The sequence below is a fragment of the Arachis hypogaea genome, chromosome 17 (genome assembly GCF_003086295.3).
Source record: "Arachis hypogaea cultivar Tifrunner chromosome 17, arahy.Tifrunner.gnm2.J5K5, whole genome shotgun sequence".
Classification (NCBI taxonomy): Eukaryota; Viridiplantae; Streptophyta; class Magnoliopsida; order Fabales; family Fabaceae; genus Arachis; species Arachis hypogaea.
In genome coordinates this window covers 84236214-84251629 of record NC_092052.1, presented here as the reverse complement: position 1 = coordinate 84251629, position 15416 = coordinate 84236214, and positions in this window count along the sequence as shown.

Below are 15416 nucleotides of genomic sequence, written 5' to 3'. Positions count from 1 at the left end.
GAGCAATTTTAGTTAGGTGATGAATTTAGTTAAGCGAATATTTGATGAATTAAGTAATTTTGGTTGACAAAAGCTAAATTGCAAGTAAATAAAGGTGCAGAAGGTAAATTGGTCAGAAGAATAAACTACAGAAGAGATAAATTACAAGTAACTTAAAGACTAAGAAAGTTAAAGAGCTTAAACTTAAATTGCAAGGAAAGTAAATTACAGAAACTTAAAGTGCAAGAAAGGAAAATTGATGAATCTAAATTGCTAAGAAATGTAAATTGCTTGAAGAGTAAAAGGGATTTGGGTACTGGGATTTAGAATTCAACAAGAAAATGTAAATTGAAGAAGATCAGAGAGCTCTGAGATGCAGGAATTCAAATCCGGATCTCAGTAGCAAGAACAGAAACGTAAAATTTCTTGAAGAAACAAATTAGCAAGAAAACTTAAACCAATCATGAAATTCTAAAAGAGAAATTAAAGATTGAAGAAGAGCAATGAGACTAGCAATCAGATCTAGATCTCAATTACTCCCTTGACCACGCAGAAGAGAAATTACAGAAGAAAATGAAATTGAAAACAGCAGAGAAGATTAAAACCCAATCCTTAGATCAATTGAGAGGAAGAGTAAAAGATGATTCTCAAAATTAGAATCAATGGAGATCTTCAATCTCAATTCAAGATCCAAAATAGAAAAGTAGAAGTTGCAGAAGAATGAAAATGAAAACAGAAAGAAAAACTCAGATCTAAATTCCCAAATCCCAAATTCAAAACAATTGAAAAGTAAAAGTGAAAACTAAAAAATGAGCTCAAAGTTTCTTTTACACTTCCTATTTTGGTCTTCAAAGCTTGGAGTGGGCTTTTCAAAGTTGGCCTTGAATGAGAAATGGATTTGAAGAAGCATGGGTCCAGTTTGGTTTTGGTTCAAGTTGGTTTGGTGTATGGGAACCTTCCAGGGGAGCGCTCCGTTTGGTATAGTGAACGCTATGTTCACTCTTGGCTTGGTGAGCCTTGGTGCCAATTCTCCTTGCCTAGCTCCTTGTCCATAGCGTTCACTAAGTAAGCGTTCCACTCACTCTTTGAGCGCTACATGATGCTTGCTTCCTTGGGTGAGTGGGTGAGCTTTGCTTTCCTTGGCTAGCTCTTCATGAAAGGCACAAAAAAGTGAAGAAAAAGGGAGTGCTACGCATGAATTTTCGAGCGCTCCTTCCTTGGCCTTTGCTTGGTGTGTCTTGGTGTGCATGCTTTGCTTGGCTTGGAGGCACGAAAAAGGTAGCAAGAGGGAGCTCTACGCTTGAAGTTTTGAGCGCTACCCCTCCTTGTCATTGATGTCCCCAGCCTTGCTTGGTTCCCCTCTTCGAGCCTTGGTGTGAGCATTGCATATCCTTGTGTTGCTTGGCCTTATGTGCCTTGCTTCCTTGCCAAGCTCCACGAAAAAGTGAAAGACGTGAGCGTAGCGCTCAATTCTTGCAACGCTACCCTTAGCCTTTGGTTGCTGCTGCACCATTTGGTGCTTCCTCTTGGAGCGCTACGTTCACAATTTTGAACGTTCCTTGCTCCCTTGGTTGAGTGCCATGCCTTATTTTCATGGGCCACGCTTTTTAAAGCATGGCCTAAGGTCCAAAGCATGCTCAAACTTCAAAAGTGTGCCAAAAATTCCTCTTTCCACCATTTCTTCACCTACAAGAAACCAAACAACTAATCAAAGCTCCACCAAAATCACTAGATCTTTGCATCATTTATAAAATCAATTAATTCTAGCATAAAACCTATGATTTTGTGTAAAATGAATGATGTTTGATTGATTCAACATAATAATGAAAATCTACTCCAATTACTTACTTATGGTGCAAGAAAGTGCATAAAACCTAATGAAACTAATGGAAAATGCTTGTAAAACTAGCATAAGATGACTTATCATCACAATACCAAACTTAAACCTTGCTTGTCCCCAAGCAAGAATTAAACATTGAAAAGAAATAAAATGAAACAGAGAAGCATACATGTCCTTATTTAGCAGATAATAGAATTTGAACTATTGGGTTTTATGCAGACAAAATTGCAGCTCAATTATTCTTTGCTGATAGATAAGAAATGCCTTTTTGATGATTCACTAGAGTTGCTGTCATAATGCCTTGCTTTTTGATTGATCCCTCTTGGTTTTTCCTTCTTTCTTTTGCTTAGAAACTTATTTCTTAATGATAACTCAGTGTCAAGTGTTGCAGCAGCCCTTTTGGCTTAATTTTGCTCGACACTTCTTCACTACAGACACTTGGCTCACAAATTCTCTTAGGAACATTGATGCCCAGCACCTCTTTGGGTTACTAAATGCTTTGTAGCTAGGTTGCTCTTGATAATGGACTTTCGGTTGGTAATCTTGGATTAGTTAATCCAAGTTACCGAGTTTTGAAAGACTCCTCAGAACCTAATTGTCCAAGCATATCCTAGTACAAAGAGCATCACAGACATATGTCCTAAGGTCCAAGCTATTGGTGTCTAGCCTTATTGTTTATTTCTTTGCCAATTCTTGGATTTTCTTTTCTTTTTCTTTCTTACTTTGCTTCTTTTTCTAGGAAATTTCATTAATGAAAGGTTTTATGACAGCAACCAAGTTCACACTACAAAGAACACTCTATTATGCCGCTTTTATTATTGAGCTTTTCATCTAAATCAAGCAATCACCACCACAAGTTTCATTCTAATTCCTACCACATTGAACAATCACTTTTTTTTTCAAACATTTTCTCTTATTGATGGAAAAAGGGAGACAAAACATAAATTTAAAGCAGATGGGTGATAACAAGCATTTAAACTAGTGCAAACATCAAAATTTGCATCATTTGATCTAAACATCAAGGTAACCAACAACTTCTCATTTAGAACGTTTCAAAGCAAAGTGAGTTTTGTGACAATACAACCTCTCAAGAGTGTCTTGCAGCTTCCCTTTTGTCATCATCATCTTTTACTTTTGCCTTTCCCTTGGTGATGATTCTTTGAAGAGGATGAGTGTCTTTTTCTGCATAATTTTTGAAAGTTGCTTGTTTTTCCAAGCACTTAGGCAAATGGTTAGCATGAACTTGAACTTACTTTGGTGGGGAACACCAAACTTAGTCCCTTACTACCATCTATACTGCATCAGTTACACCTTGTGCTTTTGTTGATAGTAATGCAGCTAAAAACTAGAAAACAGACAGCGGTTTAGTGGTTTTACTGATTGCTTGGAGCTAGTAACCAGTTATGCAGAGGGTTGAAATGTGTTTTTAAATGAGATTTTTGGTGGAACACCCAACTTAGCAACAATTTAAGGGTGAATGAAGGATGCTAAGTTGGGTGTTCCACCAAAAATCGCAACACCAAACTTAGCTCCTTGCAACACAGATAAAATACTTAACCTTATTATTGAAATAGTTAAGAAAAGGAAACTACCTTTTGTTGGGTTGCCTCCCAAAAAGCGCTCATTTAATGTCACTAGCTTGACATCTGTCCCTTATTAGGGTGGTTGATGATTGTAGTGCCTCAATTTGTCTCCTCTCACTGTGAGCTTTCTTCCTGTACGTTGATGGTCAATCTCCACATGCTCCAGTGAGAGTATCTTGTTGATGGTGTAGTAATCATCAGTTTGTGGATTTGTCTCCAACGGCTGGCATATCAATCTCACTTTATCCCCTTTTGAGAATCCTTTAGTTGGTATCTTCTTGTTCTTCCACCCTTTTAGACCTCTTTTCTTACTCTTCTTCCTTTCTTCACTTGTCCCTCTTCTTTTGCAGCATGTTTTATGTCAGGGACCTCCTTCTAAACAATCATGTCTTCAACCCCTTCCTGCCTTCTATTCTCAGCCTTTACATGTTCTTTACCCTCTTTTTCTTCTCTACTCTTTATCTCTTGCTTTGCAGATGAGCTGATGAGCTCTTCATTGGGTTTCTCCTTCCGCTGTAAATCTTCTTCTTCAACCCTCATACAGCTTTTCTCCTTAACAGTATGATGTGCTTCTTGGAAGACATTTGGTGCACGAATTGTAAATCACACTTTTCACAACTCGTACCACTAACCAGCAAGTGCACTAGGTCGTCCAAGTAATACCTTACGTGAGTAAGGGTCGATCCCACGGAGATTGTTGGCTTGAAGCAAGCTATGGTTATCTTGTAACTCTTAGTTAGGATATCAATTATAATTATCAGTTGACTTGCAAATGAACAAGAGAGCATGGATTAAATAATACTTATTATGCAGTAATGGAGAATATATTGAAGTTTTGGAGATGCTTTGTCTTCTGAATCTCTGCTTTTCCCCTGTCTTCTTCTTTATGCATGCAAGGTTCCTCCTATGGCAAGCTGTGTGTTGGTGGATCACCGTTGTCAATGGCTACCATCCGTCCTCTCAGTGAAAATGGTCCAGGTGCACTGTCACCGCATGGCTAATCATCTGTCGGTTCTCACTCATGATGGAGTAGGATCCGTTGATCCTTTTGCGTCTGTCACTACGCCCAACCCTTGTGAGTTTGAAGCTCATCACAGTCATTCAATCCCTGAATCCTACTCGGAATACCACAGACAAGGTTTAGACTTTCCGGATTCTCAAGAATGCTGCCAATGGATTCTAGCTTATACCACGAAGATTCTGATTAAGGAATCCAAGAGATACTCATTCAATCGAAGGTAGAACGGAGGTGGTTGTCAGGCACACGTTCATAGGTTGAGAATAGTGATGAGTGTCACGGATCATCACATCCATCATATTGAAGTGCGAATTAACATCTTAGATAGACACAAAGCGTGTTTGAATAGAAAACAAAAATAATTGCATTAATTCATAGAGACATAGCAGAGCTCCTCACCCCCAACAATGAAGTTTAGAGATTCATGCCGTCAAGGAGTACAAAGTTCAGATCTAAAAATGTCATGAGGTACAAAATAAATCTCTAAAAGTTGTTTAAATACTAAACTAGTAACCTAGGTTTACAGAAAATGAGTAAACTATGATAGATAGTGCAGAAATCCACTTCCGGAGCCCACTTGGTGTGTGCTGGCTAGGCTATTTCAAGAGTTAAATGCCAGGTTGTAACCTGTTTTTGGCGTTTAACTCCAACTTGTAACCTGTTTCTGGCGTTTAACGCCAGAATAGGGCGGAGAACTGGAGTTGAACGCCAGTTTGCGTCGTCTAAACTCGAGCAAAGTATAGACTATTATATATTGCTGGAAAGCCCTGGATGTCTACTTTCCCACGCAATTAAGAGTGCGCCATTTGAACTTCTGTAGCTCCAGAAAATCCACTTTGAGTGCAGGGAGGTCAGAATCCAACAGCATCTGCAGTCCTTTTTCAGCCTCTGAATCAGATTTTTGCTCAGGTCCCTCAATTTTAGCCAGAAAATACCTGAAATTATAGAAAAACACACAAACTCATAGTAAAGTCTAGAAATGTGATTTTTATTTAAAAAATAATAAAAATATACTAAAAACTATGTAAAAACAATGCCAAAAAGCGTATAAATTATCCGCTCATCAACATTCAAAGTGATCTTCTCATCATTTACTCTCAGAGTCAATTCTCCTTGTTCCACATCAATAATAGCCCTTGTTGTGGCCAGGAAAGGTCTTCCTAATATCAGAGAGTTATTTTCCTCTTCTCCTAAGTCCAAGATTACAAAATCTACAGGAAATATGAATTTCCCCACTCTGACCAGGAGATTTTCAATCACCCCCTCAAGGATTACCAGAGATTTATCCACTAGCTCTAATGACATCTGTGTAGGCTTCACTTCTTCAATAGATAGCCTCCTCATCATAGACAGAGGCATGAGGTTGATACTAGAGCCCAAATCACAGAGTGCCTTGTCAATGGCTGTGTTACCAATGGTACAAGGCAAGTAGAAACTCCCAGGGTCTTTGAGCTTTGGTGGAATGCCTTCTTGGACCAATGCACTGCATTCCTGGGTTAGGATTAGTGTCTCTCTCTCATTCCAGCTCCACTTCTTGTTGATAAGCTCTTTGAGAAATTTTGCATATAGAGGCATTTGTTCCAGAGCTTCAGCAAGTGGAATATTAATTTCCAGCTTCTCAAACACTTCTAGGAATTTAGGAAACTGTTGGTCTTTGATCTCCTTGTTAAACCTTTGAGGATATAGAATGGAGGGAGTGTATGTCTTCACCATTGTCCTCTGTTCTTGTGACTGTTCCTCCATGACTTCCTTTCCTTTCTTTGAAGCTTGAGGTTCCTCTTTCTCCTGGAGCTTCTCTTGGTCTTGCTTGTCTTTTTCTCCTTCTTGCCTTTTGTTGCCAAACTCATTCTCCACAGACTTCTTGTTAATTTCTTTCTCAGCTGGCCTCTTGTCATTTACCAAGGTTCTTCTACTCCTTAATTGAATGGCTTTGCATTCTTCCTTGAGATTGGGAATGGTGTCACTTGGCAATGCATTGGTTGGCCTCTCAGTCACTGCTTGCTTGGATAAGTAGCCAATCTGCCTTTCTAAGTTTCTCAATGAAGCTTCATGGTTTTTGTTGGCTAGCTCTTGATGTTTCATCATTTTTTCCATCAATATCTCCAAGTTGGAGATCCTTTGAGATTCCTGTGGTGGTTGTGGTTGATTATAGGATGTTGAAGGTGAATGATAGTTATTTTGGTTAGTGGATGGGTTGTTGAGTGGATAGTAGTTAGATTGGGGTTGATTATTTTGTGGTTTTCTATATGGATTTTGGTTAGTGTTTTGATGGTTTTGATGGTTTGTGTTTCTGAAGTTATTTTGGTTTGAGTTTCTTTGCCAAGGTTGCTAGTTTTGGTTCTCTCTCTATTTTAGATTGGGGTGGTTTCTCTAGGATGAATTGTAAGTGTCTCCGTGGAAGTCATTTGATCTAGAGCTTTGATTGTGCATGTATTGCACTTGTTCAGGCTGCTGCTCCTCATAACTTTCCTTCTGCTGTCCCCACACCATTGATGGTTGGTTGGTTGTGCTCACTGCTGCAAGTTACAATCTATCCAGTCTCTTTGACATTGTTTCAATTTGTGATTGGAGCTGCTGCTGTATGAGCTTGTTCTGAGCTAGTATAGTATCAACTCCTTCAAGCTCAAATACTCCCTTCTTTGGAGCTGCTTGCCTTTCAGAGGAATAAAAATACTCATTGTTGGCCACCATGTCTATGAGATCATGTGCCTGTTGAGTAGTTTTCATCATTTGCAAAGATCCTCCTGAGAAATAATCCAAAGCTTTCCTTGAAGGTAAAGACAAGCCTTCATAGAAGTTCTGCAACTCCACTCATTCACTGAACATTCCTTCTGGACACCTTCTGATTAGAGCTTTATACCTCTCCCAAGCTTTATATAATGACTCTCCTTCCTGCTGTCTAAAGGTTTGCACATCAGTTTTTAGCTTGATAACTCTTTGAGGTGGATAGAATTTGGCTAAAAATTTGCTAACAAAATCATCCCAGCTCGTGATACTCTCCTTAGGGAAGGTTTCTAACCAATGTGTGGCTTTGTCTCTCAGTGAAAATGGGAATAAAAGAAGCTTATAGATGTCAGGATTGACTCTATTGGTTTTGACAGTGTCACAAATTCTTAAAAATACAGAGAGATGCTGGTTTGGATCCTCAGCATCACTTCTTCTATATTGACAATTATTTTAAACCAAGGTTATCAATTGAGGCTTGAGTTCAAAATTATTGGCATTGACATTGGGGGTTAGGATACTACTCCCACGATGCTTTGGGTTGGGGATGGTGTAGGAGGCTAGGTGATAAACCACTATTTTATGATTTATCTTGTGCTCAATTGAGTGGATTTTATCAACTCTTTACCCACTTATTCATAATATTTGCATGGTTTTATATTTCCTTCCTGATTTTGTGCTATGATTGAAAACATGCTTCTTTGATCTTATATTTGCTTATTATTAATCCTCTCTTATTACCATTAGATGTCTTGATATGTGTGTTAAGTGATTTCAGATATTATAGGGTAGGAATGGCTCAGAGGATAGAAAGAAAACATGCAAAAGTGGAAGGAATACAAGAAGTTGGAGAAATTACTAAGCTGTCCAGCCTTGACCTCTTCGCATTCAAACGGCTATAACTTTAGCTATAGAGATCCAAACGATGCGGTTCAAGTTGCGTTGGAAAGCTAATGTCTGGAGCTTCGATTTGATATATAATATGCCATATTTGCTCTGAAGCTAGGCAACCCGACCGTGTGCTCCATGCGGCCGCGTCGCAGTGACAAAAAACCAGCGTGGCTGATTTCTTCTCCAGCAATTTCTGGGCTGTTTTCGACCCAGTTTGCAGCCCAGAAAACACAGATTAGAGGCTATAAAGTGGGAAAATACATCCATTCATAAACAGGCTCTCATAATTCACTTTTTATGTTTTAGACGTAGTTTTAGAGAGAGAGGTTCTCTCCTCTCTCTCTCTTAGGATTAGGATTTAGGACTTCTCTTAGTTTTAGAAGTGACTCTCGATCCCAGGTTCAAGGTTCTTTTACTTTATATTTATCTCTTACTTTCAGATACTTTAATGCTTATATTAGTTATGTTGCCTATTTGGCTTATGCTACATTCATGTTATGATTTTCTTTGAATTAATATTATTTGAGGTATTTCAGTTATTATTGTTTTCTTTTATTTACATGATTATTGCTTCCCATCTGAAGGCATTTTTATTTCAGTAGATTTACTTTTTCCCTTTTGGTTTTAGTTAAGAAATCAGTAACTCAGGAGTTATCCAATTCAACAGCATAATTGATAATTGTTATCTTGCCAATTAAATTCAACTTCAATAATCCCAATCTTTTCTTAGGAAATAAATAGGATTCAAAGATCAAACTAATTAGTCCCTTGACTTTCCTTTACTTTAGTAAAGGTTGACTAAGTGGAATTAAGATTCGACTTTCATTGTTATTGATAAGGATAACTAAGTCTGGACTTCCAATTTCTCATACCTTGCCCAAAAGTTTGCTTTACAGTATTTATTTATTTTTAATTGCCATTTAAATTATTTGTCATATAACATATTCCCACCTTACTTCCAAAACCCCAATTTACAAACTCATAACCAATAATAAGAACATACCTCCCTGCAATTCCTTGAGAAGACGACCCGAGGTTTGAATACTCGGTTATCAATTTCAAAGGGGTTTGTTACTTGTGACAACCAAAACGTTTGTAAGAAAGGTTGATTGCTTGGTTTAGTAACTATACTTACAACGAGAGTTTGCTATAACCTCTAAACCATCAATCTTCAGTTCTTCAAAATGGCGCCGTTGCCGGAGAATTGCAAACGTGTGCCTTATTATTGGTTATTGTAAATATTTGCTTTTTACTTGTTTATTTGTTTTTATTTTTGTTTTTATTTTTACTTTTTCGTAAATTAAGAGGTTATTAGTTTTTATTTAGTTATTAAAAAATTTTTCAAAAATTTGTTCTTAGTGTTCATCTTAATCTTCAAGTTGTTCTTCACGTTCATCTTGACCTTCAAGCTGTTCTTAGTTGTTTTCTTCGTTTTGATCTAAAAATTTGAAATTTGGTGTCATTTTATTGTTTTTCACTTTCCACATTAAATTCAAAAATATTTTTTTATTAATTTTTTTTCGAAAAAAAAAGAATATTTTCAGATTTTTATTTTTAAAATTTTTATCTTATCTTATCTTATTTCAAAAATCAAATTTCAAAATTCAGAATTTAAATTTAAAAATTTTCAAATTTCAAATTTCAAAAATTCAAATTTCAAAATTTAAATAACCTTTTAATTTAAATTTATTTTTATTTTCATTTTTAATTGCTACTATGAACTCTCACCCCCATCGCTATGAGTCTGGTTACAATAATGTTGCAGGAAGAAGAAATTACAATGAGAACAGGCATCAAAGTTGTAACAATCAAAGATGGGAGGAGCCACAAGGATTTGATCAACCCTCATGGCAACAACCACCTCCAATGGACTATCAACAACCACCACCATATGCCTATGAATCCTCTCCTCAACATGACTTTGGACCACCATACTCACAAGCCCCTTTCCGCCATTCACCTCCATATGACCCTAACCCTCAACCACCTTATGAGCCATATGAACCATATATAGAACCACCCCAATTCCAACCTAATTACTCCCAAGAACCACCACTTCAATATTCACCATCTCCATATCCATCAATCCAAGAGCACTATGATCCTATTTATGAAAGCCGAGTGCATCAAGAGACAAAGGATCGTTTCAAGGAAACAGTGGATCGATTTCAGGCAACCTTTCGTCAATTGGAGCAAGCGATAAATCAATTAGCTTCCCGACATTCGGACACTCAAGGAACCCCCATGGCTTCATGTGGACAATCTAATGAAGAACGTAGCATGAAGGAGATACTAGAAACTCCAGTGAGCAGTACGGAGGATGACTTTGTACTGGAACAAGTGGAGGAAGCCGGAATTATTGAAGAAGAAGAATTGGTTGAAGACTTAGGAAGCCGTAACATATTCCCACCTTACTTCCAAAACCCCAATTTACAAACTCATAACCAATAATAAGAACATACCTCCCTGCAATTCCTTGAGAAGATGACCCGAGGTTTGAATACTCGGTTATCAATTTCAAAGGGGTTTGTTACTTGTGACAACCAAAACGTTTGTAAAAAAGGTTGATTGCTTGGTTTAGTAACTATACTTACAACGAGAGTTTGCTATAACCTCTAAACCATCAATCTTCAGTTCTTCACTAGGACTCTTCTCTGAGGTTGACCATTGTTGTTGGCCACACCCTCAGTGTGATCTGGAATGTTATCATCCATGACTTGATCTTCTTCCTCTAGTTCCTCTTCACCAATAACTCCTTTTCCGCTTGCTTCTCTTCTCAATCTTCGGAGGGTTCTCTCGTCAAGGTTAAAAGATGTGGATTCACCTCTTCTTTCTCCTGACATAAACACAAAACCAGAAACCAAAATGAAATACTCTACTGCTAGAGTGAAGTTAGTGTTAGCTTAAGCAAAAATTCAAACAGTTAGTGTGCTTAGTAAAAATGAAAAGAAAATGCTTAATCTAGACTATCACCTTACTCAATCATTGTCAATCTAAATCAATCCTCGGCAACGGTGCCAAAAACTTGATGGCGTGGAAAAGTGATTTCCACACAAAACTCACCGGCAAGTGTACCGGGTCGCATCAAGTAGTAATTACTCAAAAGAGTGAGGTCGATCCCATAGGGATTGATGGATTGAGCAATTTTAGTTAGGTGATAAATTTAGTTAAGCGAATATTTGATGAATTGAGTGATTTTGATTCACAAAAGCTAAATTGCAAGTAAATAAAGGTGCAGAAGGTAAATTGAGCAGAAGAAAAAAGTGTAGAAGAGATAAATTGCAAGTAACTTAAAGAACAAGAAAGTAAAAGAGCTGAAACTTAAATTGCAAGAAAAGTAAATTACAGAAACTTAAAGTGCAAGAAAGGTAAATTGCTGAATCTAAATTGTTGAGAAATGTAAATTACTTAAAGAGTAAAAGGGATTTGGGTACTGGTATTCAGAATTCAACAAGAAAATGTAAATTGAAGAAGATCAGAGAGCTCTGAGATGCAGGAATTCAAATCTGGATCTCAGTAGCAAGAACAGAAATATAAAATTTCTTGAAGAAACAAATTAGCAAGAAAACATAAACCAATCGTGAAATTCTAAAAGAGAAATTGAAGATTTAAGAAGAGAAATGAGACTAGCAATCAGATCTAGATCTCAATTACTCTCTTGACCAAGCAGAAGAGAAATTGCAGAAGAAAATGAAATTAAAAACAGCAGAAAAGATTCAAATCCAATCCTTAGATCAATTGAGAGGAAGAGTAAAAGATGATTCTCAGAATTAGAATCAATGGAGCTCTTCAATCTCAATTCAAGATCCAAAACAGAAAAGTAGAAGTTGCAGAAGAATGAAAATGAAAATAGAAAGAAAAACTCAGATCCAAATTCCCAAATCCCAAATTCAAAAAATTGAAAAGTAAAAGTGAAACCTAAAAAATGAGCTCAAGGTCTCTTTTACAAATCAAACTTAATCCTATTTATACCCTTCCTATTTTGGTCTTCAAAGCTTGGAGTGGACTTTTCAAAGTTGGCCTTGAATGAGAAATGGATTTGAAGAAGTTATCCGGTTTGGTTTTGGTTCTAGTTGGTTTTGTGTGTGGGAACCTTCCAGGGGAGCGCCATGTTTGGTATAGTGAACGCTACGTTCACTCTTGGTTTGGTGAGCCTTTGTGCCAATTCTCCTTGCGTAGCTCCTTGTCCATAGCGTTCATTAAGTGAGCGTTCCGCTCACTCTTTGAGCGCTACATGATGCTTTCTTCCTTGGGTGAGTGGGTCAGCTTTGCTTCCTTGGCTAGCTCTTCATGAAAGGCACGAAAAAGTGATGGAAAGGGAGCGCTACGCTTGAATTTTTGAGCACTCATTCGTTGGCCTTTGCTTGGTGCATCTTGGTGTGCATGCTTTGCTTGGCTTGGAGGCACGAAAAAGGTAGCAAGAGGGAGTGCTACGCTTGAAGTTTTGAGCGCTACTCCTTCTTGTCATTGATGCGCCCAACCTTGCTTGGTTCCCTTCTTCGAGCCTTGGTATGAGCATTGCGTTTCCTTATGTTGCTTGGCCTTGTGTGCCTTGCTTCCTTGCCAAGCTCCACGAAAAAGTTAAAGAACGTGAGCGTAGCGCTCAATTCTTGCCACGCTACCCTTTGCCTTTGGTTTGCTGTGCACCATTTGGTGCTTCGTCTTGGAGCACTACGTTCACAATTTTGATCGTTCCTTGCTCCCTTGGTTGAGCGACACGCTTTATTTTCATGGGCCAGGCTTTTTAAAGCGTGGCCTAAGGTTCAAAGCATGCTCAAACTTCAAAAGTGTGCCAAAAATTCCACTTTCCACCATTTCTTCACCTACAAGCAACCAAACAACTAATCAAAGCTCCACCAAAATCACTAGATCTTTGCATCATTTATAAAATCAATTAATTCTAGCATAAAACCTATGATTTTGTGTAAAACGAATTATGTTTGATTAATTCAACATAATCATGAAAATCCACTCCAATTACTTACTTATGGTGCAAGAAAGTGCATAAAACCTAATGAAGCTAATGGAAAATGCTTGTAAAACTAGCATAAACTGACTTGTTATCGGTATGCGTGGATTCGACTGTGCCAATACCCCAGACGCGTGAGCCCTAGCCATTCGCGTCGCTCTATTTTCTTCTTTTTAACGTCTCTTTCTCCTCTTCTTCCTCCAACCTGCCATTATCACCAACCTCAAGCTTCTGCAACCACCACCGACCACCACTCCGGCGACCAAACCGCCGCCGATCGTCCTCTTTTTTCTCCTTCTCTCCTTCTCTTCCCTTTTCTCTTCTTCTTTCCCTTCTCCCTCTCTCTTTTCTCTATTTCCCTTCCCGCCACCAATCGAAACCACCGCAGTCCACCATTACCGCCGGCGAACCACAATCCGCTACTGCAACTCATATCTTCTCTCTTTTCCCTTCTTTCTCTTCTACCTCTCACCAAAACAGAATCTGGTGCCCTGCTCTGCACCATCTCCCGTGCTCTCTCCATTCACCGTTCTCCTCTGCCACCACTGGACCACCGTGGCAGTGCCATCACCTAGCCAGTTGCGTCTCAGTTTCCTCCAGTCCTTACCCCCATTACCCTTCTTTTCTCATTTCTGCTTCTGTTTCTTCCAGGTTTCCCCTGTTCTTCCCCTGTTCTTTTTCTTCTATTTTGTTAATACAGTAGCCTAATTTAATTACTTTTTAGTTAGTTAGTTAGAATTGTATGTGGTTAGGTAGTTTCAGGATTTAGTTAGTGGATTTAGGTTTGATTTTTTTACTATTTGTTGCTGTCTAAATTGGTGCACTGCTCTAGGTTTATCAGGATGATGGTGTTTGCTTTTGCTAATTTGCACATATTGTTTCTGATGCATATGTTGCTGTTTTAATCAGTTTGGTTTAACATGTTTGAGTTAAAATTGCTAGCTATTGAATAGTTGTTGTTGCTATTTCTTTTGGAATTTAAAATGAATTGTCAGTTGCTTCATTTCAATCTCCATTTTATTGTTGCTTCAAGATTGATGGTTGCTAAATTACTCTTTCATTTTTGTACTCGAGTATTGGAATTCAGCTTGCCTATTTATTAGACACTTCTTGCTTGTTAGTATGCTGTGTGACTACTGCTATGTTGATTTAAGTTGCTTTATTTTGCATATTGATGCCCTCTTCATATGATTCTCTTGCTCTTCATATTGTTGACATATATGGGAGTCATATGATTTTTTTTTTGCTACTGTTTGCTATCCGGAAACGTCCAATTTACTACCGGAATGCTGCCAACATTTTGGGAAATTGCTCTGTTGTTATCTTACAACTTATGAATTGAACTTGGCACTCTTTGACTTGAAACTCTTTTTGACTTACACCAAACTCAATTCATAAGTTGATTGGTCAGTATTTCCGCATCCATTTTGGTTTCCTTTCATATGCATTGGTGATTGACAGAATTAAGGAACTATTTCACGGATTTCTGTGTCAAATAGAACCTTGATTAACTACGTCAATATGAACCTTCTTTCTGTTTTCAACATTTTAGGTTTAAATAAAAAACCTTTACAGCTTCTTGATTCAAATTCAATTTTTACCTTATTTAACCAATGAAGATGTGTCCACTATTTACCATTTAACTTAAACCTGTCCAATTTTAATTGAGATTCTTGCAATTGTAATAATTGGTGCTTTCCACTGGTGTAAACCTTTTTAAACGGGAATTGTTTTCAACCTTCTTTCGGTTACACCAAGTGCTTATCCCAATTCTTTCAACACCAATCGTTAGAAAGTTAGTGACCAAAAACATTGATGATGACTTGCATTTCTCTTATATGCCTTTATGCATAACATATTTCATCATCAATGACTTGCATCATCCTCATGAATGTGAGTGTGCTCGTTTCCTATACTCTTTGAACTTCTCTTGGTTAAGTCAATAATTGTCATGCCACTAATCTTTAACCTAGTTTCCTAACTTTTGACTTGATTGGCCTTCTAACCTTTCTTTTAGTTTTCAAATTAACTCTTTTAGTTTTCTTTTTGAGGCATGATAATTGTTGTTGCTTAACAAACAAGCATTCTTACTATCATTGCATGATTTCTTGGTTTGTGATTCTGATTGATATCTGCATTTTGTTTCCTTGCATTCCAAGAGTCATTTCTTTAACTCACTTCATGAATGTATATCAATGCCCTTCTGTTGCCTGTTTTCTATCTGTTGCCTATACTCTTATTTTTCTACTCCTCTTCTTTGCTTAATATTCCGTATCTTGTGATTTCTATTTTCAGGATGTCTGACAGAGGAAAAGAAAAAGAAAAGGCTACCTCCAAGAAAAGGAAGAGATCTTAGTCTTCTGCTGATTCAGCGACCGCCGGCTATTCTCTGTTATATCTCTCTGACAAGGA